This window comes from Agrilus planipennis, unplaced genomic scaffold (assembly GCF_000699045.2).
Source record: "Agrilus planipennis isolate EAB-ADULT unplaced genomic scaffold, Apla_2.0 scaffold94, whole genome shotgun sequence".
Taxonomy (NCBI): Eukaryota; Metazoa; Arthropoda; class Insecta; order Coleoptera; family Buprestidae; genus Agrilus; species Agrilus planipennis.
This window is the reverse complement of record NW_020439120.1, coordinates 525,354-542,670: the sequence shown is the minus strand read 5'-3', so window position 1 is coordinate 542,670 and position 17,317 is coordinate 525,354.

Here is a 17,317-nt window from a genome sequence, read left to right as displayed (position 1 = left end):
ATTTTTATTCATTTATACAGCTTGTTATTAAAATCGAATTAGGTACACAACCGCAACAAATAATTAATTTTTTTAATATAATTAAACACTATTTCTGAGGTAATATGGTAACACAAATAATTAGAAACGCTGTTTCTTTGGCATTAATCAAATTATTATATGATACTACTAATAGCTAACTATAATACTTTATAATTTTAAAATAAGCCAACGATATCTTCAGTCATCCAGTTAGGTAGCCAAATCCCTAAAATATTTATTGATTGCAAATTAAAAGTACTTAAGTAACGACTAAAACTTTTAATTTTAAGATCATTTTTTTTTACTTATTTCAGTCTTCCCAATTTTCGCTAAAATATTTTGCCGTGCCTTTTTGAATGCGGGTTATTATGAATGAATTTTTAACTAAAATTTATTTCAATTTATCGCTTATCTATAAAAAGGACACATTTTAAAAACACCATCCGGACGGCTCCCGGACGCCCTTACAAACTAGACAAATCCGGGGAATCCCGGACAGATGGCAACCCTACATATAACCTATGTTCCGAAAATGATTTCAGGAAGAATGAAAAACTAATTTCTATTTCTCCTTTCATTTTTAAGGCATTGATGTAAGAATCTAAGCAAAGATAAATAAATTATTTCCACCCACTTCTTGACTTGATTGATTAAAGATGGGTAAAATAAGAGAGGCAATTTAGTGACTAATAATAGGTAGGTGTCCTAGCTCTAAACTGTAAGCGATCGACTTCGATCTGTGACCAAACTACAGCCATTTGTCAAATGGTCGCCTCAGAAAGGCAATGGAAAATACGAGTATTGCATTTGTCAAAGGGGCAGCGAGGGGGGCTAAACCCTAAACAACACGGTAAACTTTCAAATAAGGAGTGGTTTTTCGTACAATTGTGTTACATTCAGGAAGATTAACAATGATAAATGTAAATACAGAAAAGCTTTGTTGAAGCAGATCATATTCTTAACGTTTATGCAGATAGGTACTTCACAAAATGTGGCAGAACTGAGTCATCATATATGATTAGCTTCACGGTGCATTGTCTCAGAACATTTAAATTGAATGAAAATATCCATGAAATTAATGGTACACTCACAATTAGATTGCGATGTTTAATCAGTTTAATGCTCGTGTAAAGCCGGATTAGGTCAACAGTGTACACATTGTTTCCAACCTTAAAATATTCGTATACTTCTTGTTAATACTAAATTTACCACAGTCATCGGTGATCCACTTATTTTTAAAATTTTAAAATAAGCAATATATGTATTATGTCAAACATGAAATCAACTTATTTTGTAGTATGTAATTGTCCTTACGAAAATAAAATAGAGCATTTTTATTCCAGAATTAACTTCTTTAATTTTTAGGATTTTCATTGAAAATTAATTGATCTTTTTGCTCCATTTTTAATGTTCCCTTATTTTAGTTGCATTTGACAGATTCCATTAATGTTGCCTAATTGTTTTTGTAATATAATCAATTCAAAGCTATTTTGTTACTTGTTTATTCCCTTGATCCTGAGACTGGAATGATACACTCGATCGAAGAGAAAATTTTGTGGCAGTCGACGCAAGCCTCTCTTCCAAATATTAAACTCATGATATCTAGAACCGATAAGCATGTTTTTACTCTACGGCGCATGTACCACTGAATCCCCTTAATGTATCGGCAACTTTTGAGTATGTACGTGCTGATGCAGCTTTTATAAAAGATGTAACTGAGGGGACTAATTCAAAATTCAAAACAAGAAAAAATCACTAAAGTTTTGAAACCCTTCTCTAAAGCTGATTATAACGATTAATTTTAATTGCGAATTTATCAATACATTGATTTTATTTTGATACAGATTGCTTTTATTTTGGAACCTTAGAACGTATCCCCTATGATTCCATACTAATTACCATTCCATATCAACGGTTTCGGTATTCGCGGAATATTTATGGAACGTATCCCCCCGCGAATAAAGAGCTTTTACTGTATTAGTTATCGCATATTAAAAATTCAATAAGTATAGGTTACAAAAAAATATCAAAATGTCTTCACGAACGAAAGTTAATTACTATACTGATTTAATGAAACCACTTCAACAGAGTGCATAGTTATATGAATTTAATGATTAAGTTACGCTAACGCCGATATCGACCCCGATACCGATAAAATCGTTGTATGTAAAGATGCTCTTAGACCGGTGGTCTATGAAGCTTATCTAACTGACTCGGTTGGAAAGGTGAATGAAGCTGACTGATCTGGACCGGATCGTAAGTAATACATCTACTGAAACGACGTTGATCAGTCAACCTAATTGAGTTTTTCATTCCGTATAAACTATATCGGGTGCCACTAAATTTAGTCAAAATGTCGACTTCAAGTGAAGAGGAAGTTGTAGTTGTGCAATAAGAAGGCGTAAAGGTCAGCTGTATCATTCCTGGGCGTGTAAGTAACCATGAAAAATAACGCTTAGTTGTACACGTGAACTTCTCACTATTATGACGACAAATTTAAGTTTCAATACAGCAAACGCCAACGGACTTGTAGCGTATTTTATCCCATTATACATTCCTTAGCTGCCCTACACTTACCAAATATTTCCCACTTTATCGCCTTATATCTTTCTTGACCTTCTTCGTCTGTCCTGTTCTTGTATTTACGTCTTCTTCTTCTATTAATTCTACAATTTCGGTTTTATCCAGGTTTTCATATTTTCATTTTGTTTGTCCCAATGCATCTGTTAATAGAGAAAAGAATAAATGTAAATGATGAAGTATCCGATCTGATTCTCATTGTATTTGCAACGCCTTATTGCGACCGCGTTGTAACCGAGGCGGATTCACGATCGCCTCGGTTATGTTATCTATTATTTATTTACAATTCCAACTCACGCACACGTACGTGCACTGCAACAGTTGTTCGAAAATCGAACCCAGTGCTAGCAAACAGGCTTCGAGGCGTGTGCTAAACATATTTCTGAGTCGCGCAATTTGACGTATTTCATTTGCAGCCATCACTACACAGACGTGCAAATCATTAGTGTTCTGCACTGGCACTGATACACGAGCTTTTTCACACAACCTTACAGAAAGAAGATAAGCTAATTTAGAACCTAACTACGTGCCGGCAAAAAAGGTACAGGCACAGGACCCTTACATTCAATCCAGAGTCTAGGAAAGTATTCATATAGAAACTTACGCACTGGTCTTGCAATGTGTTCTATCATGCTGGAAAAACAATCCTGCATAATCTTGTAACGGTATACCCTCAAATAGATTCGGTAGTTTCTTGTAAAAATGCTAAGCATGTCACCCCATTTAAACGCGCACGTATACTTCGTTTACTTTCTGTAGAGATGTGACCTTTAGTTTGACCGGCGCAAAGTAGAAAAGAACAGCACTAGGTCAGAAAAGGAAGGAGACAACTCTCGGCCAAATTCTTAACCGGTGAGGAGCGTATAATCCGTACAGTATTGCACGGAAAAATTGACCATTTTCTCCACTACAATTGCATTTCTCAAATGTGCTGTTATTGGTACCATTTACTACTGATAATATCAACGAGATGTTTATGTATATTTGAAGACATATTAAAGACTTTAACGCTTGTTTTCGACTCGCACTACTATTCATGATTGAACAAAACGTTTGGCAGGTACTGTATGAAAAAGTACATTTAATGAACTAGAGTCGAGAGTATAATGGAGTATAATGAGCTTTTTTCTCCCTACCTACGATTTTTCCAACGCGCATCCAAGACATTGGAAGGGACACATCGCTAGAGAAAGTAAATGAAGTATAGAACGAACGGCCTGAACAGCAAATCTCCAAAAATTCCGCTCCATACATTTACACAAAAGCCGTTTTTGAAATCGCGAACGATTGCGTCACACCAATAATAACTCTTGAGAATATTCAAAATTTCTTTCCTCTTGAAGCAACATTCGTCCTTAAACAACACCGTACGGAAAAAATGTGGACTGTAGAATTACAAAAACACAAATTCATTCGCGAATAAAGATGGGTTTCATACAAGGATTGTACGCTACAAATGATAAAGATGCAGCAACTATTCCTTTAAAATTTGGAAGACTGTAACATTGTTGCCCTGTATGTCTTCAACGGCGATATGGTTCGCGAGTCGACGCCCACGACCACCAGCAGGATGTACCTACCTTATGGTTTCTATTAATTTCCGTACAACATTTAAGATGGTTTACGAATGGGATGGTCTTCGCTGGGGATGTCGATTACCGTATAATTGACATTGTATTCACATTCGCCGTAAATTAGTATCATGTTACAAAGTTTTGCCGTAATAAATATCATTTTAACAACTACTATTCTTCACTAACCTATAACACTGACACACTAATCTACTACTAATAGCATTGACTGATTACATACATACACGCCTATAACGATAAAAGAACAAAAAACTATTCTAGACTGACTGTAACATAAACATTACCAATCACGCGTTCAGAAATCAACATGTTCAAATATGCCTCTGTGCTAAGGTGCCTCCTTCTCCCCTACGGTATCAATGCATCGTTCAACTCATCGAATCGCATTGTAATAGTAGATATTACCACATATTTATATGTATGTGTCCGATTTTCATTTTTTCATCGCCCAATTCTCGTCGTTTCGACTCCAATCTAAACGGATTCATTGACAAACGGATTGAGCATTAATGACTATTTAATAACGTCGATATTTTCATAAAATGGTTCTCAAAAAACTGTTTTTTCAATTGTATTTATTGAGACAGGATGTTAGGTTAATAGCTCCAAACACAGTGTCAAAATAAGTACCAAATGGCTATCTTACAGTTTACAGTTTTGTCGGCAAGGACGTCAAGTATGTTCTTTTGAATCAGTTTTCGTATTTTTGTTTGTTTATATATGTAAATATATATAAATAAGCTGAAAGGAAGTTTTACCTATCGTAAATAATAATTGCCTACAAATATAGAAAATTACTTTTAAATGAATTATTCTGAAACATTTATTCATTCCTTAGCATTCACCAAAGAAGCTACAAAAGGTTTTTCACTACTTATTTGCTTGTGCTTGCAGAGGAAGTAATGTAAAGTGGTTCTATATATTCGTCGTCGGCCGTTCCGAAAGAGGTGATTTATCTCAGTCGGAATTTTCCTCATAAAATCCAGCCCAAGGAGCTGCCAAATAATCAAGAAAATTTACTTATGCTTTCTGCCTTCAACCCTTTCTGCTTGTTAGGAGAGATATTCCACCCCAGGGTGCAATGAAGGGGCAAACTCTTGATTAACACAATGTTTTCATCACTTAAATGCACATCCTTTATTGTTGCGTTAATAGATTGTCTTAAAGGAGGCCTCTACTTTAATAAGAATCGTTTCTCTCCAGGTTTAGAAAATAAATACAAAGTGGATGTAACCATCCAACAGTGAATATGAAATTTTCACACTTCCTATACTGTAGTCATTTAGAACATTGAATGTGTAATGCTAATTATAATTAGAAAATTACTAACACATCAAGTAGAGCGCAATGTGCACTGCAAACGGGTCGAAATGTATTAGGTTGTTGGGTAGATGAAAGGCATTCTCCCCAAGTATACAAGTGAAGAGCGGTATTGAATCTAAAATGGCGAATAATACAATAAAAGCGAAAAGTCAAAGTCAAAATTGGATAAAAAGTAATTTATTCTTAAAAAACTAACAACCAAGGGGAAGAAATAAAAACAAAAGAATATTCAAAACTACAACAAATAATGTTATGTAAAATAATATTATTATGTAAGAATTTGTCACACAATGGAAATTTTTATATTACTCATTTAGAAATTTCGCACACTTTTTGCTATTTGCTTTATATATCAATAACTGTTGTTATAGTTGTGAGCAATTTTCTTTTCACATCAATTAATTATTTATCTGATCGTCAACAGATTAAACTTTATATAAAAATAATCACTTTTACCGCTGTTAGTTTTTGATTGACGCATAACTTTTTTACCGTTATAGAAAACAACCACATAGGCGCGGCGTAATGAGCGCCATCTGTTTCGTAAATTTATTACTATTTGTAATTGCATTAATGTTTGACGAGGTCCTTTTGCGATTAACGATATCGATTTGTCATATTGAATTCATGGCGTAGCGGTCTACGTGATGGGCACGTATATCTACCAAAACCTCTTGGTCAGTGATCTAACAGTCAGGCATACGCCTGTTAGTGGATAATGTTAGAGGATCATCGTCTGATCCGCGAAAAAATTAGACGTGGATCTGGGATAACCGCGACGCCAATAATAATAATAATAAGATGACCCTATCTTGAAATTAATCCACGTGGAGTTGATTAATTTAATTCTCCGAAATAGTCCACGAGGAGTCGAGTTCACGTGGATTCAAATAAATTGCGACCACCTAGCTGCAAAACTATCTTACTTTCAACTATCTGAAAGGCTACCGTACCAACCAGCTGAAAAGCTACTAAATGAACTAGCTTAAAGGCTACCACATCAAGTAGCTGTAAAGCTGCCAACTCAACTAGCTGAAAAGATGCCACACCAATCAGCTGGAAAGATGCCACACTAACTAGCTGATAAGCTACAGAATCAACTAACAGAAAAGCTTCCCAACTTTGACCATCATAATGTTTGAGCTACCCTTGGTTTGAGTTATTTTTGGTTTGAGTCGGTGCCACAGGCCGTGCGATCTGTCATTGTCTACAGAAGATGTCACCGGATGACTGTACCACCGCCGCCATACCACTATGCCCCGGTGCCGCAGGATATCCCAGTGACTGAATCCCTAACAGCACCGCATAGACAGCGGTACTCCCACGGACTACTGCTGCCTTCTGCAGGAGTGATTTGGCTCGAGTTTGGAGAGAAATTGAAAACCAAACTAATTGTGCGATGTTTCTTTTATTACTTAATTTTTATTGTTATTATTATCCTTAATGTTGTGTTTTTTTGTTTAAATATTTGTCCGTACAGTAACTAAATAGATGTTTTGGTCAGTGCTCGGCCAATTTTAATTTCATTCATCAAGCAACACCGTTTACCAAGATCCCATAAACGGAAACACTAGCGGCTAATAACATGGGGCCGAACACAAACACAACTTCGGGCAAAGTTAATCCATGAACTCCACCATATGAAGATAACCTCCAACGAGATCCACTAACCCCAAAGTATAAAGATGATATCCAGCCAGGTCCGTCAAACCCAGGATCGAAGGTAGTCCTCAACGAAATGGTTCCCAAATTAGGCCAACACGCCGGACCCCCAACTATTAAAGAACACGTCGGCTAAATGGAACGACGACACCGATTATGCAGCGGTCGCAACCGAACAAGTCCTAACCATCCTGGTCATCAGGGGCGCAACGGGGGGGGGGGGGTGCCTGAGCACCTACTCAATTGTGTTGGACAACCAGTCAATTCCATCCGATTTATAGATAATAACCCGACTTGAAAGTTCGGTTCAAACAGTTCAAGCATGTAAATGAGCAGCCGAACTCGATCTTTTCAGCTTATACACACCGGAAGTATATAAATATTTATAGTATTGTGATGGGACCCAGTCAAACTGTAACGTTGTTGCACCCCTGCTGGTCACTAAGCTAAGCGGTAAAGACAGCGGACCCTACATTCAGGAAATACAACTCCAGGCGGTGGTGTCCGTTCACATTCGACTGTTGGACAAACAATCTCTTACTAACGCATTGCAATCACCACGCATGCCAGAACCTTTCTGACTCAGATACAAGAATACCAACAAATAATTGGAGACGCCGCGAAGTGGTTTGACTAGTACGCTGAGTGTACCCTGCCTTGGAGCGAGTTTAAAAAATATGTAACGACCGTATATGCGTCACCAGCCGTAGTTGCACATCTACGAGCGACCCTCTTCGGCGCACATCATAACATTCTACGAGAAAAGTTATTGTTAGTCCGTCGGTTACATACGGAGATGACTGAAGAAGCATCCATTAGCACTTTGATCAAGCTCCTACATCTAAAACCCGCCGACATCTTCGAACCATACTTTCTTCCGAGTCTCTACTTCGACTGGCCCCAGAAATTGAAGCGGACTACTATGGCCAAATGAGGGTTAAGTCCTAAAGAAGCTGTCCAGGACCCAGGATCACATCGTGTGGACATTCCTACAGAGCCCGGCCAGACATTATGACCGTCAAAGTATCAATGTTGCTAGGGGTACCATTTCCACAGGCACAATCCGATTTTCAGAACGACAATCGAAAAACGAGGTCATGATCGGGCAGAATCGTCGCGGCCTGTCCAAGTGTCCAAGCTACAGTCGAATTAAATACTAGCAGGTATACATTGAAACTTCAAATACGTGTTCCCGACGGCCGCCAATTCATGGCTCTTATTGGCACTGGACCTTGTTGGAGCATACGTAATCCTAAAATGTAGCATCGTGCTACAGATGGCGTTTACTGCGCCATTTGCAGTATTTTCTAAATCGCACTGTTAAGACAGCAGGTAAAAGTTGGTCTGTGTTCTGTCGGAGCTGCCTGCGACGCGCTGATGAGATCCAAAAAGATCGAAATCGCGATCCGCGTCTGGCAGTTTCGACAGAATACAGACCACTTCGAATTATTTTATTTTACACCCGTGTTTTCAAAAATAAAATTGCTGGTGATTCATGACTATCATAAATTTTTATTGCTTAAAAATGCAATATAAAAAAAATTAACATAGTTAGTAATGTTTTGAGGTTGCTTGTATCACATAAGTTGGGTAAAATTTATTTACCTTATAATAATTTGTGTTAAATTAAAATATTAATCAGTATAAACGCTTCTCATAAAAAATTATTTATTTCAGGTTTTTGCTTCTGTTCTCATTTGTTACCATTCTAGACATCTAAACGAGTAGTTTCTATTTGAAAAAGCATCTGATCGTAAACTAATTTAAAGTCCACAAAGGATCAAAGCAACCGCATCTCATGTTGCGATGGCGATGGTTGTGGCGCTCTCTGTCGTAACATAAGGAAACGTTTTCATTTTCTTACAGCTGAGTCACCCCTCCTTAGTCCTTAGAAAAGTCTGTGTTAAAAGTCGTGCACTTTTCTTACGTTCATGTTAAGAGCTGCTGCATTCGGAGTTCTTCGGATAATATCGTTTAGGAAAACCGTCAACAGGTCAAGCAAATGAAATTTAATTGCTGGGATTACAAATTTTACAAACAATTAATTGAAAAATCTGTTTCTTTATTTCAGCGTTGTAATTTTTTATGTTACAATTTAATTTAATGCAGTTAAAAAGAATTACCGTTATTAAAATGATCTTCGTTTCGCACCCTACTTGAATTTCAAAGTTTCACATATACCTAAGTAATTTAAAGAATAATACGAAAAGGCATTACTTCTTTCTCTCGTATTTATTTATACTAAAACTAAATGGCCTAACTCGGACAAATAATAACTTAGGGGTACACCGAAAGTTAATAATTCTCTGTATTTAGATAATTTTAGGTACCTAGATAATATAATAAATTGAATGGACTATTAAACTTGACTATAAAAAAAAACTAAAACCCATATACTGTATTACGTGGTTCGAAGTTTTTATTTAACTAATTATATTCTATTACAAACTATTGCATTTTAATTAATGGATCCTTTTACTTATTGTTTGGTCCACCATTAAATTTTATAAAAATAACATGGAATCTTAAATTCTACTAACTTCCTTATTGAACAAACAGATTAAAAAACTTCAGTAACTTAGGTACAGCTCGGCCAAAGTATCTGAAGCTGCGACAGAGGTATGCGCAGTGGCAAAGTGGAAGGCATATAACTAGATCTCCTTCCGTTTAAGGTTGTTACCGAGCGGCATGGCCTAGAGGTTTAGACCATTGCTTAGCATTCGGGAGGACGCCGGTTCGATTCCGGGTCCGTCTGCCTTGGTCCAAGTTTTTCTGTGGTTTCCTTGGATTGGATCACTTAGGCAAATGCTGGGGCAGTAATATTCCACAGATAATCTTTCATTCTCTTCTGTCTTCATTTCTTCCGTCTCAACTTTCTCACCCGAACCACCACCCACCCATTCCCACGATTCCTGAAAGCAGGCTGAAGAGGGCCTTCCGCCCTACCTTCCGGAATAGTCCGGAGGGACTGCCCGCCCACCAGCATTACTGGCTGGTGGGAATGAAACACCCAAGTTTTTTTTTTTTTTAAGGTTGTGTAATGATCATCGTGTGCAGTCTGCATAGAATCAGTGCAATATGAAATGACCAACTTCGCAGGCGCCATCGAAATCAGTCTCATTTGTTCCTCTGACTGTATATAGTCCAAGAAAGTGCCGAAAAGCATATCGGTCACTCTACTCGCTTTCGCTCTTTTTCCTGCTTGTGCGTATCTCGCGGCCACAGATTCATTGGTCGAGCTGTAGCTTTCCATAGAAATGCCCACAGGAAAGGCATATGTTCGATTCTGAAAAGCAATTATACACAAACCACGTTAAAGAACATTTTTGTACAGTCCGAAGGTTAATTTACGTTCGGTTAACAAAGCTACCTCTTGTCTTACTCTACCAACTTCATATCCATACTCATCAAAATAAAAGACGACAATAAATCCAGATAGTAACATTGGCAAATATATTTCTTGAACTTTCATTAATTTTACTTGTTTGATGGTTTATTTTAATATAAATGTGAAAACGACAATTAAAATTTGTAATAAATTAGTTATATTGAATTTAATAATAGGTGCGTTGACTTTCCTTTCTAAAAATGATTAGTAGGCAGGTACTAGGAAAAATCTTATCCAGACATCACAAAATTCACTCTATTTAGGTATCTATTAATTGTTACATTTTGTCGTCGTTTTAACATACATGCCTTGCGTCTTTATTTCCTTTTGAACCGAAGTACGATCTTTACATTTTCAGTAAGAATCGCTGGAGGGTGTCTTTCTTTACCCTCGTCTTGAAGAAGTTTATAAGAAACTTAAACCTTTCGCCGTTAGAGAGCGCCCTATCTTTATAAAAACAGGTCGATAATTTTAACCTAATTATATTTTTTTTGTTAAAAATTGTTCTTCACAATTTTCCGATTTCATAAATTTTATTGCATGTAAGTATGTATGTAACGTGTTGTCCTAAATAAAATTTTAAATTAAATCTATGCTTGAATAGACTAATAATAAGTACCAAGTTTTTAATAAGGGCAATTTTGTGCAGCGTTTACTGATCATTTAAACTTATAAGATCGCATCGCCATGCTAAAGATTTTGGACGCCTGTATAGACGGTGGTTGATAGGCGTCGCGACGCACCTCAAGTTTGCGGTTGGTTTGTGGTTAAAGGGCGTGGTTTGCGGTTATAATTCGTTCAGCTATTGGTCTACCCACAATTTTGCGGCGCATGTTGCGGTCAATTGCTTTTTTATTGGAAGATTTCTGAGTTCAGGACTGAAAGAAAGAGAACTAGGGAGTACAGTTGGTTAAGGGATAATTACTCAAGCTATTCCAAATATTCGTTTCTATGGAATCAATGAATTGTTCCCACAGTTTTACCCTTAATTGGTGGGCACTGTTGACACAGTCAGTTGCAGTATTTTCCTCTATGCTCCTATTAAACATTTGTAAAAGAACTTTAGAATAGAGTAGCTTCTGTGATTGAATCAGATAACTGGTAAAAATTCCAATAGTACTAACAAATATGTAAGCGTAGATTTTCGTGGTTGTTGTCTTCGGAAGTCCTTTATTCGATCTAGTCTGTTTTGGAATTAATGATATAACTCGAACATTGCTTAAGAAATTGATATGCTTATGATTCAAAAGATCAATAAATTTAATTTACGTTATGTGATTAGAGATACTACGTACATGAAGTCATTAAAGTAAATCCTATGTTAATATAGTGTTAATAAGACTATTTTTGTAGTTCTTAGGCTTTCACAGCCGGCGTATATCGATGCGATGTTTTCTAACCAACTGATGGTTTAAGAACAAAGGCTTTCACCACCGGAATCCATAGTAGAATGAAGATTCGGACTATAGGGCCGTGATCTAAGTGAACTATTCTGTCCAGACGTTTCGTCAGCTACTGCGGCTGACATCCTCAGTGGTAGTGCTGCGTTGACAACGTGAACGTAGATCATATCTCGAAGTCGCTGTTGAGACAGAATAGTTCACTTAGAACACGGCCCTAGCCCGAATCTTCATTCTACTAACTGATGGTTAGTTACGACTGATGGTTAGTTACGACTCAGCACCTGCCCAGTCACCACTGAAGATGCCGTCACAAAAGAACGGCGAAACGCTTGGAAAAGTAAAATTCCACGGACCACGACCAAAAAGCCCGGAAGAAAACATTTCTCTAAGAAATTTCAATATCAAAGTAAAACAAACAGAATACGTTAAAAAATGTTACCAAATTTGGACGGATGGATAGTAGGTGCTTTGTCGGCTAGCACTGTACATACGCTAATCAGGGAATCCTCTCCCACCATAGCTTAACATAAACCCATGATGGACGGCACTTCGTACTTATCGAAAACCTTCCCACCCTAATATAACCTAACGGATAGCACTGTACACATGCTAATCAGGGAAATCTTTTTCACTATAACCTAACCTAAGCCCTTAGTGCATATTTCTCACATCCGAAGCAGGAAGTGCTCTCTCATTATAACCTAACTTAATATATGGTACATAGTATTCCATACAGGTTTATGAATTATTCTGTCGTCGGGTGTTTTGCCACAACCACTACCACATCTTATTTATAACCTTAGGTTCACCAAATACTACGTCAGGTTAGGTTGAGTGAATTTGGGGTAGGTTAGATCAGGTTAGGTTAGGTGTCCTTTTTTGTATACGATTTGCATATTTTTAATCAGAGATAGACGTCTTTTTTCTACATATTTTTGGCAATGTACATCAGGTTACTCAAATTCTTTTATTGCTTTCTTACATAGCTAGTTTTTTCTTAAACTACATAGCTATTCAACTTTTCTCTACGAAGCTAAAGTCTTACGCCATTTCATATTTTTTATAGGACGTTTTAATTATTGGCTGATCCCAAAATATCAGACCATCTGCTGTTCCAAACACACAAATTTACTTCTTATATTTATACGCACATTAAAGATTGACTGAATGTCTCAATAACTCTTTTTCATAACAACTAATAACTTTTTCAAGTACTTTATTTCTCTCAGACTCAATTGTTTCCGTTTTACTTGGAAAGTCTCCTTAGTGAAATGAGTATGTTTTTGGTAAAAACCATTTTCGATGAATTTTCGATTATTCTAGTATTTAGAAATGTAAAATAACAACGAGGTCAATCAACTTCAACCTATCTTTCCCATTAATATTGGCTTTGTAAGTCTTCCTTAGACATTTAATGTAGACACTTCTCTACTTCAACGTATCGAGTCCTAATTCGTATTATTGCTGCTTCAAAATTAAATTGGAACGCAATCAAAGTTGAGAAGACGACTTAACGTTACTTATTTAATGCAGCACACCTATCACTTTAAGTACCCCTAGCGTGTAACATATTGGCCAGAATTAAATTTTCCGTGCAAAGGTGACGCCCCTGTCGTTAGTTAATTTAATTACTCGAGCAATTCAAGACAGAGGAGAAACACTTACAATTAGTACCGAGGTAATAGGAGAGATAAAGGACTGCAACTGGATTCGCGTCCCTGGGGTATAAAGGTACCTAGCTGAAAGAGCGGGACTTATGGAGAAATATTTACCATCACAATTAATGTTCAGTCCCAAGCTACTTTCGTTAATGGGCTTATAAATATTTAATGAGAGAGACTCCATACGCTTGAGGAAATACTTGCATTATTTAGATTTTTCTATGCCGCTTTAAAAAACAACATTTTGAAACTTTAGTTTTAGTTGTACATCTGCAATATTTTAAGATAAGTTTTGACTTAAATGTAAGAAAGGGTCAGAACATGAACTTTCCATTCTTGTGTAGATCTTTTTCTTCGGACATTAAGATTATCCTTTTTTTAATTTTTTAATTATCATGAATTTATAAGTTTTAGAATCCAATGTTAAGTAACGTACTGAATGGTATTTGTTGCACAGTAATTCTACAGATACACACAAGAACAGCTCTTTGCCTATTATCTATGGTTACTCTTTTTAAACTCTATTTGTATTGTTTTTACCCACCTGTCCTTATGAACCTAGCCTAAGTCAATTTTAACCGAAAAACGCTTTTATTTGACTACTTAGGATCATGACGCTATGGTAGGAAAAGCCAACACAAACGAAGTGAGTGAATGTAGACCTAGAAAAGATCTTGACTGATGAAGAAATTTTTAAAGTAACCGTTGTATTCATAAAATAGACAAATTTAAGTCAAATAATTCAAAAGAAAGGTTGTTAAATGATGAAATCGATGTGGAAGTTATAAGTTCTATCTTAAGTATCTAAATTTTAGATTTCACTTAAAGCAGATCCAATTAATCACATGAAAATTTACCAATTGACCAAAGCCAATATCAGATACAGTGAGAAAATTTATTTAATAAATTTTATCAGACGTTTAGCTACATCTGTTGCCACACAACTGTTACCATAATCGTGTTTCAGTTTCACCCTCCAAGGAGAAACCCCAGCTGAAACCTGATAAATGCTTTTTCCCTTTCAATATAATACATAAATAAAGAAGAGCAAGGACAAGACTAAACGTTTTATTTATGTAAAAACTGAAAAATTAGTCACTAAATAACAGGTCAATTGAAAAGTCCCCGGCCTAAAATAGTAAAACACATTTTTTTTGCAAAATTCGTTTTTTTTATTCAACATAATTCCCTTCAAGGGTGATACACTGATTATAGCGATCCTCCAACTTTTCGATACCATTTTTGTAGTACGATTTGTCCTTTGCTTCAAAATAGGCCTCAGTTTCGGCGATCACCTCTTCATTCGACGAAAATTTTTTCCCAACGAGCATTCTTTTGAGATCTGAGAACAGGAAGTAGTCGCTGGGGGCCAGATCTGGAGAATACGGTGGATGCGGAAGCAATTCGAAGCCCAATTCATGAATTTTTGCCATCGTTTTCACTGACTTGTGAGACGGTGCATTGTCTTGGTGAAGCAGGACTTTCTTTTTCTGCAAATGCGGTCGTTTCTCGGCGATTTCGTCCTTCAAACGGTCCAATAACGCTATGTAATAGTCGCTGTTGATGGTCCTTCCTTTTTCAAGGTAGTCAATGAAAATTATTCCACGCGCATCCCAAAATACAGACGCCATAACCTTGCCAGCCGACTGTTGCGTTTTTGCACGCTTTGGAGCGGGTTCATCGTGTGCAGTCCACTCCGATGACTGTCGATTGGACTTCGGAGTGAAATGATGGAGCCATGTTTCATCCATTGTCACATATCGACGCAAAAACTCGGGTTTATTACGCGTGATCATCTTCAAACACTGCTCTGAATCATCAACTCGTCGTTGTTTTTGGTCAAAAGTGAGCTCGCGCGGCACCCACTTTGCACAGAGCTTTCTCATACCCAAATATTCGTGAATGATGTGATGTATACGTTCCGTTGATATCTGTAGAGTGTCTGCTATTTCATTCAATTTCAATTTACGGTCATTCAAAATCATTTTGTGGATTTTTTTAATGTTTTCGTCCGTAACAGCCTCTTTTGGGCGTCCACTGCGTTCACCGTCTTCGGTGCTCATTTCACCACGTCTAAACTTAGCATACCAATCCTTGATGGTTGATTTTCCTGGGGCAGTGTCCGGAAATTCGTTATCAAGCCAAGTTTTTGCTTCAACTGTATTTTTTCCCTTCAAAAAGCAATATTTTATCAACACGCGAAATTCCTTTTTATCCATTTTTTTCACAATAACAAAAGTTGCTTCACTAAAAATGCTATAATTCACAAACTAATGATCCGACAGCCGTCAAATTTATAGACGCGTCTTTTGAAGGTTAGGACTAACTGAAAATCATATGGATTTAGTTCTGGTGCCGCCATCTGTGTCAGGCCGGGGACTTTTCAATTGACCCTAGTACATATTTGTTTTAATTTCTTATTAACTGTGTCAGCAACTTATATCTACCAACAGTATATTTTATTTTAAATAAAATTTGTCTCAGGATTTACTAATTTATTGATCTGTTTACCCATATGCCTGGTAGGATGTGTATCATAAACAATAGACGCGTCTCGAAAAGAAGGTAAACATAAATAATATAAGGAAAATTATGATCTTCCTGGAATAATAGAAATATTCCAACAACGACTTACGCAGATTCGTCAGTATCAAATTTTCTGTTACTTACTACACAATATTTGCTTTTAAATAAATTCTCTATTTAGTCAATAAATTATCGACAGAATGCATTTTTGAATGACGAACTGTAAAAATATAGACCGTGTTTAATGTAACCTTCTTGATTTTATTAATATTCTTCTGTTCTTTACGGACTTCCCAAGTGGATGACCAGCCTAATCTACAGATCCATTGTGTATACTCTAGAAGCTTTTGTGTGCGAGAGAAGTTAGCAGTAGTGATTTTCATAAATGGCCGTTTTCAACAGTATAAGCGGTATGGAAGGAGGGTACTCTAAAACCAAAAATACTAGAGATAGAAGCCAAAGCTTAACCCAAAGCAAACTAGACCGCGTCATGAGTCACGAGTAAGAATTAATAGAAACAGTATGAGCGACTGCGTATTGTCAGTTATTAAACTCAAAACGTAATCATCATCATCATAAGGTCGTCAGTCCTAAGACTAGCTGGACACATACCTCCACTCTTTCCTATCCTGAACTAAACTTCGCATTTCTCTAAAACTAGAACAACCCACATCCTTAATTATTTGCGAACAGCAATCTAATATAGGTCTACCTCTACCTCTACCCCTCCTAACTTCTGTTTCTGCCTCTAATATGTCTCTGACTAAACCTTCATGTCTGATAAAGTGTCCTGCCAAACTATCTCGCCTATTTCTTATTGACTTCCATAGAGTCCTCTGTTCTCTTACTTTTTCTAATACCTCTTCATTTCAAACCTTTTCTATCCACGTTATCCTCATCATTTGCCTATAACACTACATCGAACGCTTCTAACCTTTTCTTTTCCGCCGGGCCCACTGTCTATGTTTCGCACCAGTACAACGCCGCACTCCAAACATATACGTTTAACAATCTTTTTCGAATTTCTAAATTATACGTTCGCGAGCACAGAAGTGACTTTTCTTTATTAAAGGCGACACGACCCTGCGCTATCCTCTGCTTGATATCCCTACTACTCCTTCCGTCTTGACTTATCTGACTTCCTAGATATCTAAAATCAAC